Source organism: Phascolarctos cinereus, unplaced genomic scaffold (assembly GCF_003287225.1).
Source record: "Phascolarctos cinereus isolate Bilbo 61053 unplaced genomic scaffold, phaCin_HiC Scaffold_9;HRSCAF=440, whole genome shotgun sequence".
Taxonomy (NCBI): domain Eukaryota; kingdom Metazoa; phylum Chordata; class Mammalia; order Diprotodontia; family Phascolarctidae; genus Phascolarctos; species Phascolarctos cinereus.
Genome location: NW_027556402.1, coordinates 106,446,456 through 106,469,835, shown reverse-complemented (window position 1 = coordinate 106,469,835; position 23,380 = coordinate 106,446,456). Strand labels below are relative to the sequence as shown.

The following is a 23,380-nucleotide window of genomic DNA, read 5'->3' as shown; positions in this document are numbered from 1 at the left end:
ATACAGATGGGGATTGCTAGTAAGCAGTTGATGATGTAGGACTAGAATTCAGGAGAAAGATTAGAGCTAGATATATAGATATGATGCAAATAGAGATGATAATCAAATCCCTGAGAACAGGTGAAATCACTAGACATATACAGAAGGAAGAATACTCAGGTTAACTTTGGGGTAAACCCAAAGTCAGTGAGTATCAGAAGAGCCTAGGGTCATAGGAGGCAAAGGGAAGAGAAAATATTCTGGAAGAAGCCATCAGTGACTCCTGGGAAAATTATCACAAAGAATTAAAAATTCCCTTCAACAAACATTTGTTAATCTCTTGCTATGTGTAAAGCACTATATTACACAAGGGGAATACAAAGACAAAAATAAATAGTCTCTACCCTCAAGGAGCTTACATTGTACTGTGTAGAATGTACACAAATAAATACAACATGAGGTAATCTGAGGAAGAAGAAAGCCTATAGCAAATATCTGAGGCAATGACTAATGTTTAATAGCACATTTCCATTAAATATTGCAAGTACTGAATATCACCTTTTTCTCTTCAAAATCTGAAATTTATTCAGAAGTAAACCATATACTATATTATCAAAATATCATATGAGCCAGTATTATGGCTGTAATTATGTTCCTCAACTGCTTCAAATGAAAAAACACAAAATAGTTGCCACTTTCAAGAAATGCCTTCCAGAAGTCTACCCATATTTGTTGTGCGTATGTGAATATGTGTGCACATACGTGTGTGTGTGTGTATATGAAAAAAACATTAAAATATCACTTAAGTTCTCACTTGTTATTTTTTAACCAATATTTTAAAAGGATTTTTCTGCACATGTTTATCAGTGACAAAAGTGACAGACATGAAATCTGATCCCTAACAAAGAATGCCTGGGTTCATTATTACACTAAAGGGATACATTTTTAGTCTCATAGATCAGTAAGATTTAGTCCTTATTATAATGAAGACTAAGAAGGAATGGACACTGGTTTTTACATGAAGCAATGACTTTCCTCTAAACAGGGAACTGAACAATTTTAAAAAACAGGATTTTATGTTTGATCCTGGAGATAACAGCCATTGGAGCTTACTGATCTGAGGGTGGAGAGGAAGGGAATGATCAAGTCTACACTTTAGGAAACTTCCATTCACAGGAGAATAAAAGGTGGATTTGAGGCAGGGAGACCAAGTAAAAGTCTATGATCAGTACAAGCGTGAGATAATGAGGGCCTACATAAAAGATATTACAAAGGGAAAATTGACAGGACTTAGCAAAAGACTGAATAAGGGGATGAGAAAGAATTAAAATCAAGGATGACATGTACATTTTAAGGCTAGGATATGGGGATGACAGTGGTACACTTGACAGCAATAGGGAAATTCAAAAGAATTCCTCCCTTTGGGAGAAAGATAGTGAATTCTGTTTTGGATACCCTGAATTTAAGATGCCTGTGGAATAAACAACTTGAGGTGTCCAATATGCAATGTGAAACTCAAGTTTAGGGGTGATGGTAGGATTTGGGAATCATCCACATAGAAATGATAATCTGAGCCAATGAAATCTGATAAAAATCACCAAGAGATAGTATAAAAGGAGACAAAAAGAGGGCCCAGAAAAGACCCTTGGGTGAAAACCAAGGTTAGTGTGAATGACCTGGAAGAAGACAAAGGAAGAGAGATTTAGAATGATCTATTAGGAAAAACAGAAGAATAAACAGAAAAGAGCAGTATTTAAAAAAAAAAATTGGGGCAGCTAGCTGGCGCAGTGGATAGAGTGCCGGCCCTGAAGTCAGGAGGACCTGAGTTCAAATTCGGCCTTAGACCAATCACTTGACACTTACTAGCTGTGTGACCCTAGGCAAAACACTTAACCCCAACTGCCTAAAAAAGTTAAAAAAAAAACAAAACTACAGATAAGGAGGCTGATCAATAGTGTCAAAAGTCGCACAGAAGCCAGATTGCAAGAGGCAATGAAGAGACAGTAACTTTGGAGGTAGGAGTTAAAGTTAATCAGAATAAAATAAGAGAGATAGAGAAAAAAATTCAAATATGAAAAACTAAGAGGTGTACAGTTTAATAATGAGATTGGAATCAGATTGTGCAGGGATTAGAAGTGAGAGGAAAAAATACGGCAAGCAGCCTAAAAGTTAATTCAAATATAATGGAGCCACAGTCAGGATAAAACAAGATTTAGTAGTTTCCACATTATAGGACTACAGGGCTTGGAATATGATATTCTGGAAGTCAAAAGAGTTAGGATTACAACCAAGAACTACCTACCCAGCAAAACTGAGTATAATGCATGGGGAGGGGGGGCCAAAGGACATTCAGTGAAATAGAGAACTTTCAAGCATTCCTAATGAAAATACCAGGGCTGAACAGAAAAATCTGATCTTCAAATACAAGATTCAAAAGAAGCATGAAAAGCAAGTTTCTCAGAGGAAGACCTCATTTCTCAAATACATAGAAAACGAAATCAAATTTATAGATTTTTTTTTAAAAAATTTTTATTTTGGCTAGGCAATGGGGGTAAGTGACTTGCCCAGGGTCCCACAGCTAGTAAATGTTATGTGTCTGAGGCCAGGTTTGAACTCAGGTCCTCCTGAATCCAGGACCGGTGCTCTATCCACTGCATCACCTAGCTGCCCCAAGTCAAATTTATAGAAATAAGAGCCATTCCTCAAATGATAAATGGTCAAAGGATATGAACAGGTACTTTTCAGACAAAGCAATCAAAGTTATCCATGGTCATATGAAAAAATGCTCTAAATCACAATAATATGACAGAAAAGTAAAAGGATAAATGTTGGAGGGGATGTGGGAAAACTAAACACCAATGCACTGTTGGTGAAGTTGTATAATGATTCAACCATTCTGTAGAGCAATTTTGAACTATGCCCAAATGGCTATAAAACCATGCATATCCTTTGACCCTGCAATTCCACTACGAGGTCTAAATTTTTTTAAAAAGGCAAAAAACCAAAAATATGTAAAAAATATTTATAGCAGTTCTTTTGGTGGTGGCAAAGAATTGGAAAATTGAGGGGATGTCTATCAGTTGGAGATGGCTGAACAAGTTGTATATGATTGTGATGGAATACTATTGTGCTCTAAGAAATGACAAGCAGGATGCTATCAGAAAAACCTGGAACCACTAACATGAACTGATGCAAAGTGAAATGAGTAGGGCCAGGAAAACATTGTACACCATAACAGCAATACTATATGATAATCTACTGTTAATAACTTAGCTATTCTCAGCAATACAATGATCCAAGAAAATTCTGAAGGACTTATGATGAAAGGTATTATCCATTTCCAGAGAAAGAACTGGTAGAGCCTGAAGGTTGATCAAGGACAATTTTTCTTTACTTTCTTTCCCTGGAGGTGAGGGGGTTTCCTGGGTTTTCTTTCATAGGATGACTAATATAGAAATATGTTTTGAATGAATGAACACATATAAACTATGTCAAATTGTTTGCTTTTTCACTGAGGAAGAAGGGGAGGGAAGAAGAGAAAAAAATTGGAACTCAAAATTTGAAAAAAAAAAGTTAAAATTGTTTTTACATGTAATTGGGGTAAAATAAAATACTAAATTTTTAAAAAATAAGTTAGTGAGAGAAGAGGAAATAGAGGCACCTAGTATAAAAAGACTTTCTCAAGGAGTTTAGGCAAGTCAGGGAAGAGAAAGCTAATAGGGATGGTCAGATCAAGTAAGATATTTTTTAATTTAGGGGAGACACTGTCTATTTTGTGGGCAAAGTGTAAGAAGGCAGTAGGTACTGAAGTACTTTAGACTGGTGAAAAACTAGGAATATTGGAGCAATCTTCTGGAGAAGAAGGGATGCAATGAGATGAAGGGTCCATACAGTGGTTTTTTGCCTTGGCAAGTAGAAGGGTCAACTCTTCTTCTGAGACAGGGTTAAAGAATGAGATTGTTTGGGAAGACATACTATGGATGTGAAATGAGGAGGACAGAGGAAGCAGAAGTTCTCAGCAAGGTCCTGAGCTGAGAGGGTTTAGGAAGAGAATGCTGTGGGAACTTCCAGAAGAGAAAAACAGGTTTAGAACAGCCACTGAAGTAAGTGGCATAGACAATCAAGGAGGCATAAAAGTTTCTCCTGGCTGCATTGAAAGTCTTCCTGTATTGAGTCTCTTAGATTATGAAATTCAAATTAGTAGGGAATTCAATAAGCATTTGCAATATTGTTCAGTTCCCTTCAGTAGCACATGAATAAGAGTGAAGAAGGCAGATGGCAGAAATAATGCAAGTTTGGGATTTATCAAGTCATGAATTATGATTAGACTAGAGAGTAAATGATTTTAGAATACAGGAGAATTTGGAATTCAACTGATTTATCAAGAGATCTAGATAGGGAAAGGAAGAGAGTATATAACCAGTGCAAAAGTGATGGCGTAGAAGAAAACTGATGTAGTAACTGTAGATTCACAGTGAAAGTAAAGAGAAAGTGTAGGTAAAGTAAGGCATAGGGAGAAATTGAAAGACAAAATATTGTGATCAGATAAAAGGGAATTCAGAGTTCTTTAACCAAAAGTGGAACAACTGTGGCTGATGGAAAGATAAAAGGTATGTGTAGCTGAGGAGGAATGGAGGAACAGGTCGTAAGAATTGAACAGATTGAGGAACTGGTAAGTTAGGATACTTAAAGAAACATCAACCTATATGGTGATGTTCCCTAACATGAGGTTAGGAACTGATATGGAGAGAAAGGCTTTGAGCCAGGTACTGGACTAATTAAAGAAAGAAGGAGAAAATCCAGGGTGTTGGTAAATAACAACTACCATAATTTTGATTGGATGATAAATTTGGATTGAAGAGAAGCCCCTGAGTGATGATGGTAGAGGAGAAGCCTGAAAGTGGCAGTGGTGGGTGAGGAATATTCTGATTCCCCTACCACAACCAGTGAGTTGGAAGTATGGGTGAAAATGTCACCAATAATGGAGAGAGTAGCCAGAGCTGCAACATCAGCATGAGGGAGCCAGGTTTTAGTGAGAGCCAGAAGATGGAGGGAATAACTGACTGACCAACAAATTTAAAAAAAAAACATACAAAATTCCAGAGGACCAAAGGTGAAGTATATTACACACCTCCTCACAGAAAGACCACCAGACTCAAGATGCAGACTAAGACATATATTTTTTAACATGCTCAATGTGGGAATTTGCTTTGCTCAACAATGCTTATATGTTAAGGTAGTTTTCTTTTCTCTTTCTTTTTTTTTTTTCCTAATTGAGGAAAGGGCGTTGGGAAGGAGAGAAAATGATGCTTCCTAAGATGAAAGTTAGTTATAAAGCAGGCATTCCAGAGAACAAAATGGAAAGGGTAGTTAGAACTGGATTGGGACATTAAAGAGAGTAGAATTGAGAGAGTGGGAGAAGATAGTAGGCAGCAGAAGATGTAGTGTGGTCTATACAAAAGACAGGTAGGGGTTCAGAATCAATGAGAAAGGAGAGCATGACGTGGGATAGACGAGGGAGTATGCTAACTATTAAGAAATCAGTCTGGGAGAGAACTCTACAGATGGAGGCAGGCAATTAGACTGTTAGTCTCATTAGTTCCTTGAGTTCCAACCTAATAAAACAAGGTGATGTATTCTGTGAGATCCAGGAAGCCTACTTCACAGCAGATAGGAACAAGAGACAGTATGGGTGAGCGGTGGAGGGAGGTCGTAGGGCTGAAGCAGACCTCTATGGAAAAACTTAGAGAAAGGAATGGAGGGGGTGGCCTGGACCAGGGGAAGATACAGGATTCTATGATAAGCACTAAGTAGTAGTTCTAGTACTTGATATGTGGACATGACCTTAACAAATGTTTATTATATCAAATTAAATTCTACTTTAAATATATTTTATGAACAAGATGGCCTTACAAAACTATACAGCACGTAAATGTAGCTTCCAGTTTCCAAAACACTTGGACTCAACAACTGACAGTCATTCTCTCCATAAGGGGGTGATGAAATTATATTTACTGATAATGCTATTTCCAGATCCCACTATACCATTACTTACCCCAGTTATAATATACCCATTACTTCCAAACATTTTAACTTATTAAATAAGATTGTCTTAGTGGAAAGTTCTTCAAACAAGTATTCAAAAGAATATGATGGCTATTCAAAAGTTTTTTTTCTCTTCTGAAAATAATTTTAAATTCAATCTTTAAAGGTCCAATATCAAATAAAACACAGCATCAAAGATTCTGCACAACCATGTTAAACTTGATTTGTTTTACAACAAATAAAGATAAAAATGCTAAGGTACATTTGCTTTTTCATCCTTTTTCAAGCTTTCGTTTTAAGCTACATTTAAGCTTTCATCAATTCCAGAAAGTCATAAATCAAAAGTATTCTTCATTTAGTCTGAGCAGAAGACAAAAACTATGCATTTTACCTTAAACATGCTCAAGGAAAAAAAATTAACATTCTTTATCATTTCCCACCAGAGGCAGTTAGTGCTCTAAGGCTACATTAATAGAATCTTTCTCCCATTGTAGAAAGTTTGATAGCACTCTTATTTCAATGTCTGAATTTTTCTTCTTTTTTTTGACAAAGACAAATGATTGCCATCAATCAAGATCCAATCGGGTATACAGAGAGTCAGGCAAATGCATCACTCTTTACTGGTTTTCCTGCTATTTGTGCAGGGTTTGCTCCATATTATTTTTTAGAATGATCAAAAAAGCAGCCATAAGATAGATCATTCACACCCACTGTAAAATTAACTTTCATGAATAATGAGAGTTTTAAACCTCAGATAATGTATATGTTATATCAAGGATATTGCTGAGTTCATTTCTGGCTGGAGATTATGTAAATGATACTATATGACCTTTATCATTATAACAGGACATGCAAAACATATTATTTCATACATCATTCTAAAGCAACTCAGTTCCTAAAGGCGAAACAAGTCATTTATAATGTTCATGGTGAAGGTTAAGATTATAAGAAAATGATATTTAGTACTTGCGATCTTTCTGACTCCCCCTTAACCTGTTACTCCTTTAAATATAACCTACTGTTGCAGAAATCTGGATATCTCAGGATTCACATATCATATTGTCAGGATATATCTTCCAGCTCTAAAATGTCATTTCATTTTACAGATCTTAACAGCAGTAGATTATAAATATTACATTTTTAACAACTGATAAACTCTCTTAAAATGTCATTTATTTATAATAGATCAAAAACATATGCAGGAAAAAAATTTAATGAAAATACTTTTGGGGTATAGGAAGGACTTATGACCACCCCTTGGTGTGTGCATTTGATTCTATCCTTTTCCATCATCTCCCTGAAATTGTGACCTCAATGACTCATATTCTCTCTCTATTCTACTGCCTCTCCCTCTAACCTTGAAGCTCTTCCTAATAAATACTGATTCCTTTCTTATTGCCTTCAAACATGCCAAAGTCTCTTCCATCTCTTAAAAAAAAAAAACTGTACCACAAGCTAAAATATCCAGAAATTGCCATCCCATATCAAATAAAATGAAAGAAAAGAGCTTTGCAAACCTTAAAGCACTATATAAATACTAGTCGTTGTTATTCTCTCTGCCTTTTTTCCAGCCAAACTCTTTGAAAAAAAATTTTTTAACCTCTTTTCCTCCACTTCCTCTTCTCCCACTACTTTTCAAAACTGTTATCTGTTCTAACCTCATCAATCAGCTAAAACTAATCCCCTCAATGTTAACAATAATTTAAAATGGGCAAATCCGATGACCTTTTATCAGTCCCTATGATTCTTTACCTACCTGCTATATTTGACACTGATGACCACCTCCTCCTGGATGCTCTCTCCTTACTGAGCTTTCATACTTCACTCTCTCTCATTTCTCTTCTTACCTATGCAATGGCTCCTACTCAGGATCCTTTGCTAGCTCATTATTCATATCATACATGCCCTTCAAGTGAGAATGTTTCTCAAAGTTTCATATCAAGCTCTTTTCTCTTTTCCCTCTACAGTTTCTCTTGGTAACCTGATCAGCTCTCACAGCTTTAACTATCATCTTTAGGCAGATGATTAGTGTGTATATTGTGTTTCACTTCCACCTCAACAACTGCCACTGGATATGTCCAAGTAAATGTACTAAAGAGCCCAACTTTAACATGTACCTCTTTAACATAAACCCTCCCCTCTTCAAAACTTCCCCATCTCTGGCTTTACAGTCTTAGAGATTGATAACCTTGTTATTTCTACAGATTCCTCACTCTCCATCATCCTATATGTGCAATTATTTTATTTATTTGTTTTGACTTAGCAGCAATCACTTACATAAGCTTTTGAGTTTTAAATTTTTCCCCCCTCCCTTCCTACCTCCCTTCTCAAGACAGCGTGCAATTTGATATAGGTTACACATACACATTCCTATTAAACATATTTTCACATTAGTCATGTTGTAAGGAAGAATTAGAATCAATAGGAGGAATCACCAGAACGAGGAAACAAAACAGAAGAAAAAAAATAGCAAATAGTATGCTTCAATCTGCATTCAAATTCCATCATTCTTTCTTTGGATGTGGATAGTATTTTCCATCATGAGACCTTTGGAGATGTCTTAGATCCCTGCATTGCTGGGAAGAGCTAAGTCTATCAAAGTCAGTCATCGCATAGTGTGTCTGTTACTGTGTACAGTGTTCTCTTGGTCCTGCTCATTTCACTCAGCATCAGTCCATACATGTCTTTCCAGGTTTTTCTGAAGTCAGCCTGTTCATCATTTCTTATAGCACAATAGTGTTCCATTACATTCATATACCACAACTTGCTCAGCCATTCCCCAATTGATGGGCATCCTCTCAATTTCCAATTCTTTGCCACCACAAAAAGAGCTGCTATGAATACTTTTGTACATGTGGGTCCTTTTCCCATCTGTTTGATCTCTTTGGGATATAGCCCTAGAAGTGTTATTGCTAGGTCAAAGGGTATGCACATTTTTATAGCCCTTTGGGCATAGTTCCAAACTGTTCTCCAAAATGGTTGAATCATTTCACAATTCCACCAACAATGCATTAGTGTTCCAATTTTCCTGTATCTTCTCCAACATTTATCATTTTCTTATTTCATCATGTTGGCCAATCTAATAGGTGTGATGTGGTACTTCACAGTTGTTTTGATTTGCATATGGCCTACAACTTTGCTAAAGTTGTTTATCATTTCAAGTAGTTTTTCACTTGATTCTCTAGGATTCTCTAAGTATATCATCATATCATCTGCAAAGAGTGATAGCTTTATTTCTTCTTTGCCTATTCTAATACCTTCAATTTCTTTTTCTTCTCTTATTGCTAAAAGCTAACGTTTCCAGTACGATAGTTGGTACTGGCTAAGAAATACAGTCGTGGACCAGTGGAATAGGTTAGGTATGTAAGACACATTAGTCAATGACCACAGTAATCTACTATTTGATAAACCCAAAGATCCCAGCTTCTGGGATAAGAACTCACTATTTGACAAAATTAAATTGAAAAACTTTTGCACAAACAAAACCAATACAACTAAGATTATAAGGAAAGTAGAAAAACTGCCCTTATATTCTAGAAACAGAGGGTAAAACAGAAATGGAAAGAATATACCAATCATCTCCTGAAAGAGATCCCCAAAGGAAAACTTCTAGGAATATTATAGCCAAATTCCAAAGTTCCCAGGTCAAGGAGAAAATATTGCAAGCAGCCGGAAAGAAAAAATTCAAGTACTGTGGAAACACAATCAGGATAACAGAAGATTTAGTAGCTCCTACATTAAATGATCAGAGGGCTTGGAATACGATATTCCGGCGGTCAAAGGAGCTAGGATTAAAACCAAGAATTACCATCCCAGCAAAACTGAGTGTAATCAATGTTGGGAAAAAATTGAAATTCAATGCTGTAGAGGAATATAATGCATTCTTCAGAAGCCAAAGCTAAATAGAATAACTGACTTTCAAATATGAGACTCAAGAGAAGCATGAAGGTAAGAGAACTCATAAGGAACTTACCAAAGTTGAACTGTTTACATTCCTACATGGAAAGATGATATTTGTAACTCCTGAGACCTTTCTCATTATTAAGGTAGCTGAAGGGAATATATACAGACACAGAGCACAGGGTGAGTTGAATATGAAGGGATGATATATAAAAAAGAAAATTAAGTTGTGAGAGAGGAATATACTGGGAGCAGGAGAAAGGGAGAGGTAAATGGGGTAAATTATCTCACATAAAAGAGGCAAGAAAATGCTTTTACACTTGAGGGGAAGAAAGGGTAAATGAGAAGGAATGAGTGAACTTTACTTTCATCAGATTTGAGAAAAGGGGGGAATAACATACACACCCAATTGGGTATAGAAATCTATCTTATCCTGTAGGAAAACAGTGGATAAAGAGGTATGGTAATAGAAAGAAGAAGAGATGGGATGAAGGGGGAAACAGAATTCAGGCTGTCAGGAGAGGGTAGGGGAGAAAATCTGGAATTCAAAATCTTGTGGAAGTGAATGTTGAAAACCAAAAGCTAAAAAAGTAAATTGGCGGGGCAGAGGGGAAGGCAAAATAGGCCAAATGGAAAAGGAGATACAAAATTTCACTGAAGAAAAGAACTCCTGAAAAAGCAGAATTGGCCAAATGGAAGGAGAGGTACAAAATCCCACTGAAGAAAATAATTCCTTCAAAATTAGAATCGGACAAGTGGTAGCTAATGATTCCATAAGATTCAAGAAACAATAAAACAAAGACAAAGGACTCAAAAAATAAAAGAAAATTTGAAATATTTCATTAGAAAAATTACCTTGAAAATAGATTGAGGAGAGATAATTTGAGAAATATTAGACTGCCTAAAAGCCATGAGAAAAAAAATAAATAAAAGAGCCTAGACATCACATTCAAGAAATTATAAAGGAAAAATTCTCCAATATCTTAGGTCCAGAGGACAAAACAGAAACTGAAGAAATCTATTTATCACCTCCTGAAACAGATCTCAAAAAGAAAACTCCCAGGAATATTATAGCCAAATTCCAGAGTTCCCAGGTAAAAGAGAAAATACTTCAAGCAGCCAGAAAGAAACCATTCTAATACTGTGGGGCCATGGTCATAATCACACAAAATTTAGCAGCTTCCACATTAAAGAAATGGAGGACTTAGCATATGATATTCTAGAAGTGAAATGAGTCGGGATTACAATCAAGAATCACCTACCCAGCACAACTGTGTATAATACTTCGGAGGGGGAAAACGGAAATATAATGAAATAGAGGACTTTCAAGCATTCTTGATGAAAAGACTAGGGCTGAATTAAAAAAATGACATTAAATGGAAGACTAAAGTGAACCATAAAAAGGTAAGCATAAAAGAGTAATCATAAAGGACTTACTAAAGTTAAGCTGTTTACATTCCTATGCAGATAATACACATAACTCCTAAGAACTACATCATTAATATTAGTTAGGACAGTTAGAAGAAGACTACATAGACAGAAGGTATGGGTGTGAATCTATTATGTTGGGATAATTAAAAATAAAAGAAGGTGTGAGAAAGACAGATGCATTGGAAAAAAGGGAAAAGGAAAGGTAGAATGGGGAAATTTTCCTCACATAAAGGAGGTAAGGAATAGCTTTTATAACGTAATGGGAAATGGGGTGCTTGAACCTCATTTTCAACACAATTGGTTCAAAGAAGAAAGAACATAGTCACACTCAGTAGGGTACAGAAATCTATCTTATCCAATAGGAAAATAAGAGGGGAAAGGGATAAAAGGTAAGTGGGAATAATAAAAGGAAGGGAGGATTAAGGGAGGCCAATGTCAGAAGCAAAACACACTTTTAAGAAGGGACAGGACAAAAAAAAAGAGAGATAGAAAAGGATAAACCAAAGAAAATAGTGAGAGAGAAATAAACAGTAATCCTGACTATGAATGTGAATGGGATGATTTTACCCATAAAACAGAATTGGATAGCAGATAGATAAGAAAGCAGAATCCAGCAATATGTTGCTTATAAGAGATACATCTGAAACAGAAAGACCCATACAGGATTAAAATACTGGGTTGCAGCAGAACCTATTATGCTGAAGTAAAAACCCAGGGATAGCAATCATGATCTGAGAAAAAGCAAAAGCTTAAAAAAAAAAGATGTAATTAAAAGAGATAATCAGGGAAATATTTTGCTAAAAGGTGCTGTAGATAATGAAGTAATATAAAAATTTGTCAGTTAAGTTTCTCTGATAGAGGCCTTATTATGTAGGTAACTGAGTCAAATTTATAAAAATAAGACCCATTCCCCAAATGATAAATGGTCAAAGAATACGAATAGGCAGTATTCAAAAGAAATCAAGTTATCTAAAGTCACATGAAAAAATTATCTAAATCACTATTGTTGAGAGAAATGCAAATTAAAACAACTCTGAGGTACTACCTCACACTTATCAGAAATCACAAATGCTAGAGGGGATGAGAGAAAATAGGTACACTTATAAATTGGAGGTAGAGTTGTGAACTGTTCCAATCATTCTGGAGAACAATTTGGAATTATTCCCAAAGGGAATAAAACTGTGCATATTCTTGGACCCAACAGTACCATTACTAGGCCTGCACCCCAAAGAGATCAAAGAAAAAGGAAAAGGCCTATATGTACAAAAATATTTATAGCAATTCTTTTTATAGTAGCTAAGAAATGGAAATCAAGAATACATTCATCAGCTGAGGAATGGCTGAACAAGTTATAGAACATAATTGTAGAGAGGGGTGGTTTCAGAAAAACAAGGCAAGATCTGTATGAATTGATACAAAGTGAAGTGAGAAGAATCAAAAGATCATTGTGCACAGTAATGGTAATGTTGTAATGATGATCAACTGTGAAAGACTTGGCTACTCTGATCAATACAATGATCCAAAACAAGTCCAAAAAACTTAGAATTAAAAAATGCTTTTCAATTCCAGGGAAAGAACCAATGAACTTAAGTGCAATTTAAAGTATAATTTTCTTGCTTGCTTTCTTTTTGTTTTTCACTATATGGCTAAAATGGAAATATGTTTTGCATGATTTCACATGTGCAATTGATATCATTTTGCTTGCCTTTTCAGTAGGTGGGGGACAGGTGGGGGAAGGGATAGAAATTCAAACTCAAAATTTAATAAGAGAAGAATTTTTAAAACAATGATTTTCTTAAAAAGAAAAAAAGCTTTTTTTTTGCTTTTATTGAAATCATCATGAATTCTGTTGGGTTTGTTATTAATATGGTCAATTATGCATCAATAGTCATTAGGGATCAAGAACATTTTTGTCACAAGAGGAATTTGGTAGGATCTCTTATTTACCAATTTTTAAAATGGTTTATATACTGTTGGAATTAATTATTCTTTAAATTTTTTTGGTAGAATTAACTTCTAAATCCATCTAGTCCTGGGTTTTTTTTCCCCTTTAAAAGTAAATTAACTAATTGATCTGCTTCAAATTTACCTTTTATTAACCATACGTAGGGACACGGTATTAAAAAAAACTACATTTTGCTGGAATTACACAAAACTCTCAGCTATATGTTACAACTTCTCAAAAAAAATTTAACAGAACAAATTAAGATTTATAAATAGGTATAAAATGCCCACTCCAAATACATTAACACTTTAGCAGAGATTAGCTTACAAGAAACTAACAACCTGGCTAACACATCCTTTAAGAAGTAGAAAGAGAACAAAACAGGACAATTATAAATGCTGGAGATGTGGGAAAATTAGAACACTAATGCATTGTTGGTGGAGTTGTGAACTGATCTAACCATTCTGGAGAGAAATTTAGAACTATGCCCAAAGGGCTATAAAATTGTGCATACCCTTTGACCTAGCAATATCTCTTCTTGGTCTGTATCCCAAAGAGATCATAAAAAAGTGAAAAGGACTCACATGTACAAAAATATTTATAGCAGCTCTTTTTGTGGTGGCAAAGAATTGGAAATTGAGGGGATGCCCATCAATTAGGGAATGGCTGAACAAGGCATATGAATGTAATGGAATACTACTGTGCTGTAAGAAATGATGAGCAGGAGGACTTCAGAAAAACCTGGAAAGACTTATATGGAAAGACTGATGCTGAGTGAAATGAGCAGAACCAAGAGATCAATGTACATAGTAATAGCCACACTGTGCAATGACTGACTTTGACAGACTTGGCGCTTCTCAGCAACGCAAGGATCTAAGACATTTCCAAAGGTCTCATGATGGAATATGCTACCCACATTCAGAGAAAGAACTATGGAGTCTGAATGCAGATGGAAGCATACTATTTGTTTTCCTTTTCCTTTTGTTGTTTTGTTTTATTGCTTCAATTTCGTGGTTCCTCCCATTAGTTCTAATTGTTCTTTATATCATGACTAATGGAAAAATATGCTTAATATGAATGTATAAGTAGAGCTTATATCAGATTGCACGCCATCTGGCAGTGGAGGAGGTATGTGTAGAAAATTTAAAACTCAAAATCTTATGGAAGTGAGTGCTAAAAACTAAAATTAAATAAATTAATTTTTAAATTTTTTTAAAAAGAAGTAGAAAGAGGTGGTCAGAGATTTTATTTTTACTTTTTATGGAGAGGGAGTACAAAGAAATGGGGGGGTGGGGGGTCCTAAGGTAGGACACAAAGGTTGACCCTCTCAAGGGAAAGAGTAATGCACAATAGAAAGTCCGAAGGCAAAAGGGAAGCCTCAAGAAAGGAAACACTATAGACAAACTTCATCTACTTCAGGATGCCTAGAGCAAGAATTTTTCATTTGGTATAAACAAACTTACCAGACTAAGCATATTTCTCTTAATAATAATGATGAGGACAATAATAGTTCATAAGAACTCACATTTATATAGCACTTTAACATTTGCAAAGCACTTTATTAATATTATCTCATTTTCTCCTAACAAAAACCCTGTGAGATACAGCAATATTGTTATCCTCATTTTACAGATGGGGAAACTGAAGGTGAGAGAGGGCCAATGATTTGCTCAGTTACATAGCTAGTATCTGAGGTCAAATTTGAAATGCGGTCTTCCTAACTATAAGTCCAGCATTGTGTCCACTGTGCCACCTATGTTCTCCCTGAAATAACAGCACACCTTTTTTAACACCAGTGCCTGAAATTCATAGAATACTATGGTCTCCAAGAATGCAAAGTTACATTCAGCCATTTAACAAAAGTGAAAGAACATCTGTGATACATTGACCATGTGATATATTATAATTATCTGTGTATAGTTTATCTGACAGCGAGCTCCATGAAGAACTTGATTACGTTTTTATCTAAACTGAATCTCTAGAAGTGTTCTATACACAGAAGGGACTTAGTAAATATCAACTGACCTGAAATAACTGTTAGATCTAGAAGAGATTTTAGAGATCATTTCATCTTCCCCCCCCCCTTTTTTAAGTTCAGTAATGGTTTACCCTTTCAACAGGAAAAGAAAATAGGTATAGCTAGAATTACAAGCTCTTTTCAGTCTTATGAAACAAAAAGTCAGAAGACTTTGTACTTCCCATTATCTGACATTTTTCAATCTCTTATTCAAGCTCTTAAAATAACACTAGGAATCACAAATACTCTGGTTAACACAATGCAATAATTCTAGGTTTTTCCACAAAACTGGGGCTATCATTTGAAGTACTTCCTTTATAACTGTCAAAACAAAAGAACTTTTTAGCCTTGAGATATCCACCTGAGGCTCCATCAAGTTAACAGACTGTTATTTACAGAAAACCAAGAAACAATTTGCCTCCAGCATACTTTCATTCATTTTAAAAACATTTTCTCAGGTGCCAACAAAACAGAATAATGAAGTTCCTAGTAGCTTGAATTTAAATGGAAATACTTACATAGCACATAACAAAATTAATAAATCTTAAATTTTCCACTGAACATGTTCACAGTAGAAAGAACTCAAGTATAGGAATTTGCTACAATCATTAAGCTCTACTGTGGCAAATACTAGTCAGTTCAAGTAAACTCTGAAAGGTTATGAAGTCAAAATGAGACACTATATAATTTATCTGATCAAGTAAAATCATTTTAAAGGTATGGAGCTAAGTGAAGCATTAGCCTGAGATTACTGCCTTTCCTGAATACAGGTTAAATATCAATGTTTATCCAGTTACACACCAGAGGGCATTTGCTATGTAAACCTCATTCATTAAAAAAATCCTTCCTGACACTCTCATATTATTTTACCAGAGGAACAAATTTAATACACAACTCTGTATTCGAATAACATAAATAATGTTAATTACTATAAAGCTAAAAAGTATTTGAGTTGTTTTGATTGGTGAAAATATGCTTACTTAAGAACAAAAAGCACCATAAGTAGGCAGTTGGCTAATTCTATGACTACTGGGATACATTAATATATAAAATCCAACCTCATTTCTTGGATTTGGAAGTCCAGATCTTGGGTATACTGTTTCTAAGATTTTTCATTTGGGGGTTTCTTCTAAGAGGAGGCCAGTGAATTCTTTCAATTTCTACTTTGCCATTTGTTTCTAAGAGATCTAGGCAGTTTTCTGTTATTATTTCTCGAAATATGCTGTGTAGGCTATTTGATCATGGCTTTCAGATAGTTCACTGATTCTTAAATTATCTAATCTCAATCTCATATGTCAGTTGTTTTTCCTGTCACACATGTCACATTTTCTCCTATTTTTTCAGTTGTTTGTCTTTGTTTTAATATTTCTAATGGAATCTTCATTTAGTGAATTCTAATTTTCAGGGCATTAGTTTCTTTTTTTAAAATAAATTATTTTCAATTTAAATACTAAAACAAATACACAATAAGAAAAGAAAAAGAAGAAGCACGTGGGACATGTCAACATGGTGGCTGGATTCAAAACAGTGGAACCACTGGAGTATTATAGGAGATTTTGGAAAGAGAACTGCTGTCCAGATGGAAGGGAGCTTGGGGAATTCAGAGCCACTACTGTCAATATAGGTTCAATTACTGCTGCAGATGGTTCTGCTTTAGTGAAACTGGGAAATACAACAGTATTACGTGGAGTTAAAGCAGAGCTTGCAGCACCCCAGTAGATTCACTCAATAAAGGTTATATCGCCTTGTTCGGAATCACTGAAATCCCAAAGGTAATCTTTGTGATCAAGCCATTTACTAACCAAGAATCCCTTCTACAAAATTCCCAACAAGTGTTTCGAATGGGGATCTACCACCCCTGTGTTCATCAAGATTTCATTCCTGACCTGGGCAAGAGGTCCAAGTGGCTAATCAGTTCATTGCTGATGTGACTGAAAATTCACAGATAATACAGAAGGAAGATTTGTGCATTTCTCGTGGAAAGCTTGTGTGGGTTCTATGCTGTGATCTCATTTGCCTTGACTATGATAGGAACATCTAGGACACCTGAACATTTGCTTTGTTAGCAGCTTTAAGAAACGTTGAATTGCCAGCAGTTAGAATAAATGAAGAAACTGGCTTAGCTAAAGTTAATTTAAAAGAGAAAAGTCAGTTAGATATTATAACACATCTGATTGCCAAATCATTTCCTATATTTGATAACACTTTACTCACAGTTGACCCTAGGGGAGAAGAGGAACGTCAGAAAACAGGATCCTTAACAGTCATAATGAATGAAGAAGGTAAAGTGTGTTGTCTACACAATACAGGCAGAAGTGGGCTAACTGGAGCTAAACTTCAGGACTGTATGAGTTGGGTAGTTACAAGAAACAAAGAAGAAAAGAAACTGATGGATGAAGTAATTAAAAGTGTGAAACCAAAATAAACAGCCAGCACATATTTTTCAAAATGGATTTGTAAAAACTGTTTTTGTTACAATGCTCACAAATCTTTTATACTAAATAAACAAATATCATTTACATTTATATTATGCTACATTTATAAAGTCCTTTTGCTCCCCTAGAATTTCTTAGGCCACCTCCTTATACTTTTTACAGTATTCTTTAATAGAAAAAAAAATGCACAGCAAAGCAACTGTTTAAAAGGCTCTGACTTAAGAAAACCAACCCTAATTTGTTAGATGAACTCCCTAATTTTTAAAATTTCAGGGTTGGGTTCTCATATTAATTTAGTACTTCTGCCCCACACTAGCCAGGTAAAAAACTGACACTTAAAAAAACCAACAAAACAAAAGCAAGTCAAATAAAAACCCAGAAGAACAAAAAAAAGAAAAGAAAAAGAAACATATTATAAACTTAAATATTGAAGCTTAAATACAAAAGAAAAAAAAGCATTGCCATGTGCACAGAAGCACATAAAAGGATTCAAAATATACAGTAATGAATTTCCATTTCAAGAAAGTCTTTATAATAAATACTACACATTGTGTACAGAGCTGTCCGTCTTTTTTTTTTCCTTCCCTGTAAGTTTTTTTGTCCTCTGCTGTGCACTTTTTACTTTGTTCTTTTATTCTCCTTATTATATGTACATACAATTTTTTTCCTCCAACTACCCTAATACTGACAAAGGTCTCATGAATTATAAATATCATCTTTCCATGCAGGAATGTAAACAGTTCAATCTTAATAAGTCTCTTATGATTTCTCTTTCCTGTTTACCTCTTCATGTTCCACTTAAGTTTGTATTTGAAAGTCAAATTTTCTATTCAGCTCTGGTCTTTTCATCAGGAATGCTTCAAAGTGCTCTATTTCACTGAATGACCCTTTTTTCCCCTGAAGGATTATACTCAGTTTTGCTGGGTAGGTGATTCTTGGCTATAATCCTATCTTCTTTGCCCTCCAGAATATTATATTCCATGCCCTGCGGTCCTTTAATGTAGAAGCTGCTAAATCTTGTGTTATCCTGATTGTGTTTCCACAGTACTTGAACTGTTTCCTTCTGGCAACTTGTAATATTTTCTCCTTCACCGGGGAACTCTGGAATTTAGCCGTAATATTTCTAGGAGTTTTCCTTTGGGTATCTCTTTCAGGAGGAGATCTGTGGATTCTTTCAATTTCTATTTTGCCCTGTGGTTCTAATATATCAGGATAGTTTTCCTTGATAATTTCTTGAAAGATGATGTCTAGGCTCTTTTTTTGATTATGCCTTTCAGACAGTCCAATAATTTTTCAATTCTCTCTCCTAGATCTATTTTCCAGGTCAGTTGTTTTTCCAATGAGATATTTCACATTGTTTTCTATTTTTTCATTCTTTTAGATTTGTTTTACAGTGTCTTGATTTCTCATAAAGTCACTATCTTCCAATTGCTCTATCCTAATTTTTAAGGAAGTATTTTCTTTATTGAGCAGTTGGACTTCCTTTTCCATTTGGCCAATTTTTCTTTTTAGGGCATTTTTCTCCTCATTGGCATTTTGGACCTCTTTTGCCATTTGGGTTAGGCTATTTTTTAAGGTGTTATGTTCTTCAGTATGTTTTTGGGTCTCCTTTAGCAAGCTCTTGACTTGTTTTTCATGATTTTCTTGCATCACTCTCATTTCTCTTCCCAGTTTTTCCTCTACTTCCTTTTACTTGCTTCTCAAAATCCCTTTTGAGCTCTTCCAAGGCCAGGGACTGATTCACATTTTTCTTGGAGGTTTTGGATGTAGGAGCTTTGACTTTGCTGTCTTCTTCTGGTTGTATATTTTGATCTTTTTTGTCACCAAAGTAAGATAATATGGTCTGACTCTTTTTGCACTGCTTACTCATGATCCAGGACAATTACCTGAGTTTTAAACTCTTTGTTAAGGTAACAGTCTGCTTCCAATGTGGAGAATGCACTAGTCCCAAGCTTCAGGGGTTTGTATAGCTATTTTCAGAGATACTTGTAGGGACCTGTAAATTTTCAGTTCTTCCAAGGTGGTATGATAAGGGGTGAGGGGTTTACTCCTTTCCTGGCCTGTGCTCTGGTCTATTAGTGACCACAAGTACTCCTTTCTGTCCTGTAACTGTGAGGAGAGTTTCCTCTTTCACAGCCACTGAAAGCTCCACCACACCAGTGCTCCTCCTCACCCCAGTACTGCCAACTGTAACTGTGACCCAGATTCAAGCATGGGCAAAGCAAGAGATTCCTGCCTCAGCACTGGCAAGGAGATCAATGCAATTCTTCTCTGATCAGCCACTGGATTCCCCCTTAGTCTATGGGCTGGAAGCTCAGGAGGCAGCTGCCCCCAGGGCCACACTCTTGGGGAATGTAGCTGAGACCCCACCTTCCTCTCTCAGCACCACAGAAACAGACTTTTCCCACTGACCTTCTAAGCTGTCTTTGGCATTCGTGGAATGAGGACTCTGGAAACCACCACAGCTGCCCGTGATTCAGTCCTCTGAGGACTGCTCGAGGTTCACGGCGGCCTGCGCGCCCATGCTGCATTGCGCTCCTTTCCCAGCCTGGCACGACATACCTTTCTGATCAATCATACAGGTTGTCTTGGGCTGAAAATTTGTTTCATTCTGTCTTTTTGTGGGTTCTGCTGCTTTAGAATTTGTTTAGGGCCATTTTTTATGAGTATTTGGAGGGGTTTGGGGGAGAGCTCAAGCAAGTCACTGCTTTCACTCCGCCATCTTTGCTCCACTCTTGAAGCTCACGTTCTAATGGTAGAAACAACGCATATCAATTTCAGGTACAAATCAGAAAGATACCATGGTGGCAAGGTGGCTTAGTGGATAAAGTATAGGATCTGGAATCAGGAAAATGTGAGTTCAAATCAAGATCCAGAACTAGCTGTGTGACCCTGGCCAAGTCATAACTTCTGTCTTGACTATAAAATGGGGATAATCATAGCCTCTCGTATCTCCCTCAGGATACCGTGGGAGTAGCATTCGGTTGGCAATCAGGGTGGAGGGTAGAGGATCAGCCTCTTCTCTTCATGAGTTCTTCCACAGATGAACTCTGGGAGGACTTGTCCAGAAGGAGACAGGGGAGGGGATACTGCCAACTCCCAGGGCTCACATGCATATCTATCTATGGGCAGCTGGTCAGCAGTTGCTGCTGGTGGTGATGAAAAAGGTAAGCCCCTTCTCCACAATGATTTCTCCCCTCAATGACAGTGATGGAAGCTTAGCTGGAAGCAGGACTGGTGGTCTGGAGGACAGTTAAGAAGACCCTGATCCATCTCCATCAAGTCTAAGAGAAGCTAGTAGACAAGGTGGTAGTAGTTTGACTTGCCTGGCATACATGGCCTCCTGTCTCTATCTTAGGGTCCCTTGCATGAATGATTACTGTTGCATTTCACTGAAGTTTTTACACTTCAACCAAGTCTTGATGAGTGGGTCTGATTAAAAGAGAGGATAGAAGGGTGACTTAGAGCATACGTGGATAGAAAAGGGTATTGATAAGACCCCTCAAAAGATCAGAGTTAAGAATACAAGGGAGGGGGAGATATCATACTTCATTCTAAAGCAGTAGAATCCACAAAAAAAGACAGAGTGAAACAAATTTCCAGCCCAAGACAACCTGGACAGTTGATCAAAAAGGTACATTGCAGCAGGCGGGGAGAAGAAGGCAGTTCAGCCTGGGCACACAAGCAAAACAGGCCTCATCGAACCTGGAGCTGCCCTCAGAGGACTAAATCACAGGCAGCTATTGCAGATTCCAGACTTCTCAACCCATGAACACCAAAGACAACTTAGAAAGTCAGTAGGAAATGTCTGTGACTGCAGTGATAGAGAAGCTTGGTCCCAGCCCCAGTCCCTGGGTGTGGCCCTCATGTGATGGATGCTGCTTCTGAAGCTCTTGGCCCACAAACTGAAAGAGAACACAGTGGCTGATCAGAGGGGGGATTGCAAGCAAGACCAGAATGAAATGAGAATTTATCATACCCTTAACAAGAAAAGAAACATTTATATAATAGAGACTAACATTTTAATGCAGAATTCTCTTTTTTCTCTTTTACTTTGTATGTTCCAATGCTCATTTTATTTGGTGCTTAAATTCCTCACTAGCAAAAAAAATCATAGGGGGAAGCTAGGTGTTGCAGTGGATAGAGCACTGGCCCTGAATTCAAATCCGGCCTCTGACCAAACACTTGAAACTTAGTAGCTGTGTGACCCTGGGCAAGTCACGTAACCTCAATTGCCTAGAAAGAAAGTAAGAAACAAAGAAAGAAAGAAAGAAAGAAAGAAAGAAAGAAGAAAGAAAGAAAGAAAGAAAGAAAGAAAGAAAGAAAGAAAGAAAGAAAGAAAGAAAGAAAGAAAGAAAGAAAGAAAGAAAGAAAGAAAGAAAGAAAGAAAGAAAGAATAAGAAAAAGAAAAATCATACTGGAAATTAAAAATCTCAAATTTGGAGACAGAGGATCTGAATTTGAAAATCCTGGCTATCCTCTAGTGACTACATAAACATTATTAAGCCTTTGACTCCTTTCTGTCTCTGCTCATTTATTAAATAATAATGATGGTAATGTAGAGGCAACAAGGCACAGTGGCTAAACAGATGGACCTGAAGTCAGAAAGGCATACTTACTGCGACTGCAGTTGGGAGAAGGGAAGGGGAGTAGGAGGGAAGCATCTCTGATAAGGAAAAAGAAATCAACTTAACTCAGAGGTGTGTTGCCACAATACTGACTCTTTGTCTAGCTCTATGCCTCCTGTTCTTGTCAGGGGGGAGGGAGAGATGGAGGAAGAAGGGACAAGAGAAGGGGGAGGAATGAACGGAAAAAGGAGGAAAGAAGAAGGGCCCAGCAAAAGGAGTAGTAGGAGAAGAAAGGGAACGAAGATGAAGAGGAAACTCTTTTGTACTGGGGATTATGGAGGGATTTTCCTACATATACCATTGATTTGTTCACATTCAACTTAAAATTTAAAAATAAACCCAAAGAGAAATCAAGCTTTTGTTATTAGAACACAGATGCAATTTATCTGTCACAAATGCTACTGCTGCTTCAGATGTTTTGTTTCATTAGATAAGAAGCCCAGGGAAAACACTCTATGTCCAACAAATATAACTAATCAACATTATAATCTTTCAGACGAATTATTAGAACTCTGGGAGAAACAAAACTTAAGGGGAAAAATCAGCATGTCTATTATTACTATGACTAAATGGGATTAACTAATTCTCATGAGATAAAGTTATGAATAAAGAGAGGATTTGAATAGTAAGAAAATTTGTGAGAAGAGAATGTAAATGACTACCTAATTATCTACAGACTATTAACATGAAATCCTTATTACTAGCAATTAAAATCCCCTTAAATTTTATGACAAAAGTTCATTGAAACACTGAAATTATATACTAATTATTGCACTGTAAAGCACATGTTTAGTATGTACTTTTACTAGAAGTTCAATAAATAACAAAATGCTGCATATAGGATGAATCATAAATTTGTGGTAAAGGCTCTACTAGGCACTCCAGGAAAAATAAAAGTCAATAGCCCACCACCAAAATCCATATATGTATGTATTTACACACACACACACACACACACACACACACACACACACACACACAGATGTCATATGTGTAGGTG

General features: G+C 36.3%; 1 protein-coding gene and 1 pseudogene across 4 annotated transcripts in view; one reads left to right on the top strand and one right to left on the bottom strand.

Moving 5' to 3' along the window:
- LRBA (LPS responsive beige-like anchor protein) overlaps window positions 1–23,380 on the bottom strand; it is a 760,465-nt gene that overhangs the window by 356,709 nt on the left and 380,376 nt on the right. The window lies entirely within an intron of this gene.
- Window positions 16,824–17,742, top strand: LOC110213650 (exosome complex component RRP43-like; annotated as a pseudogene).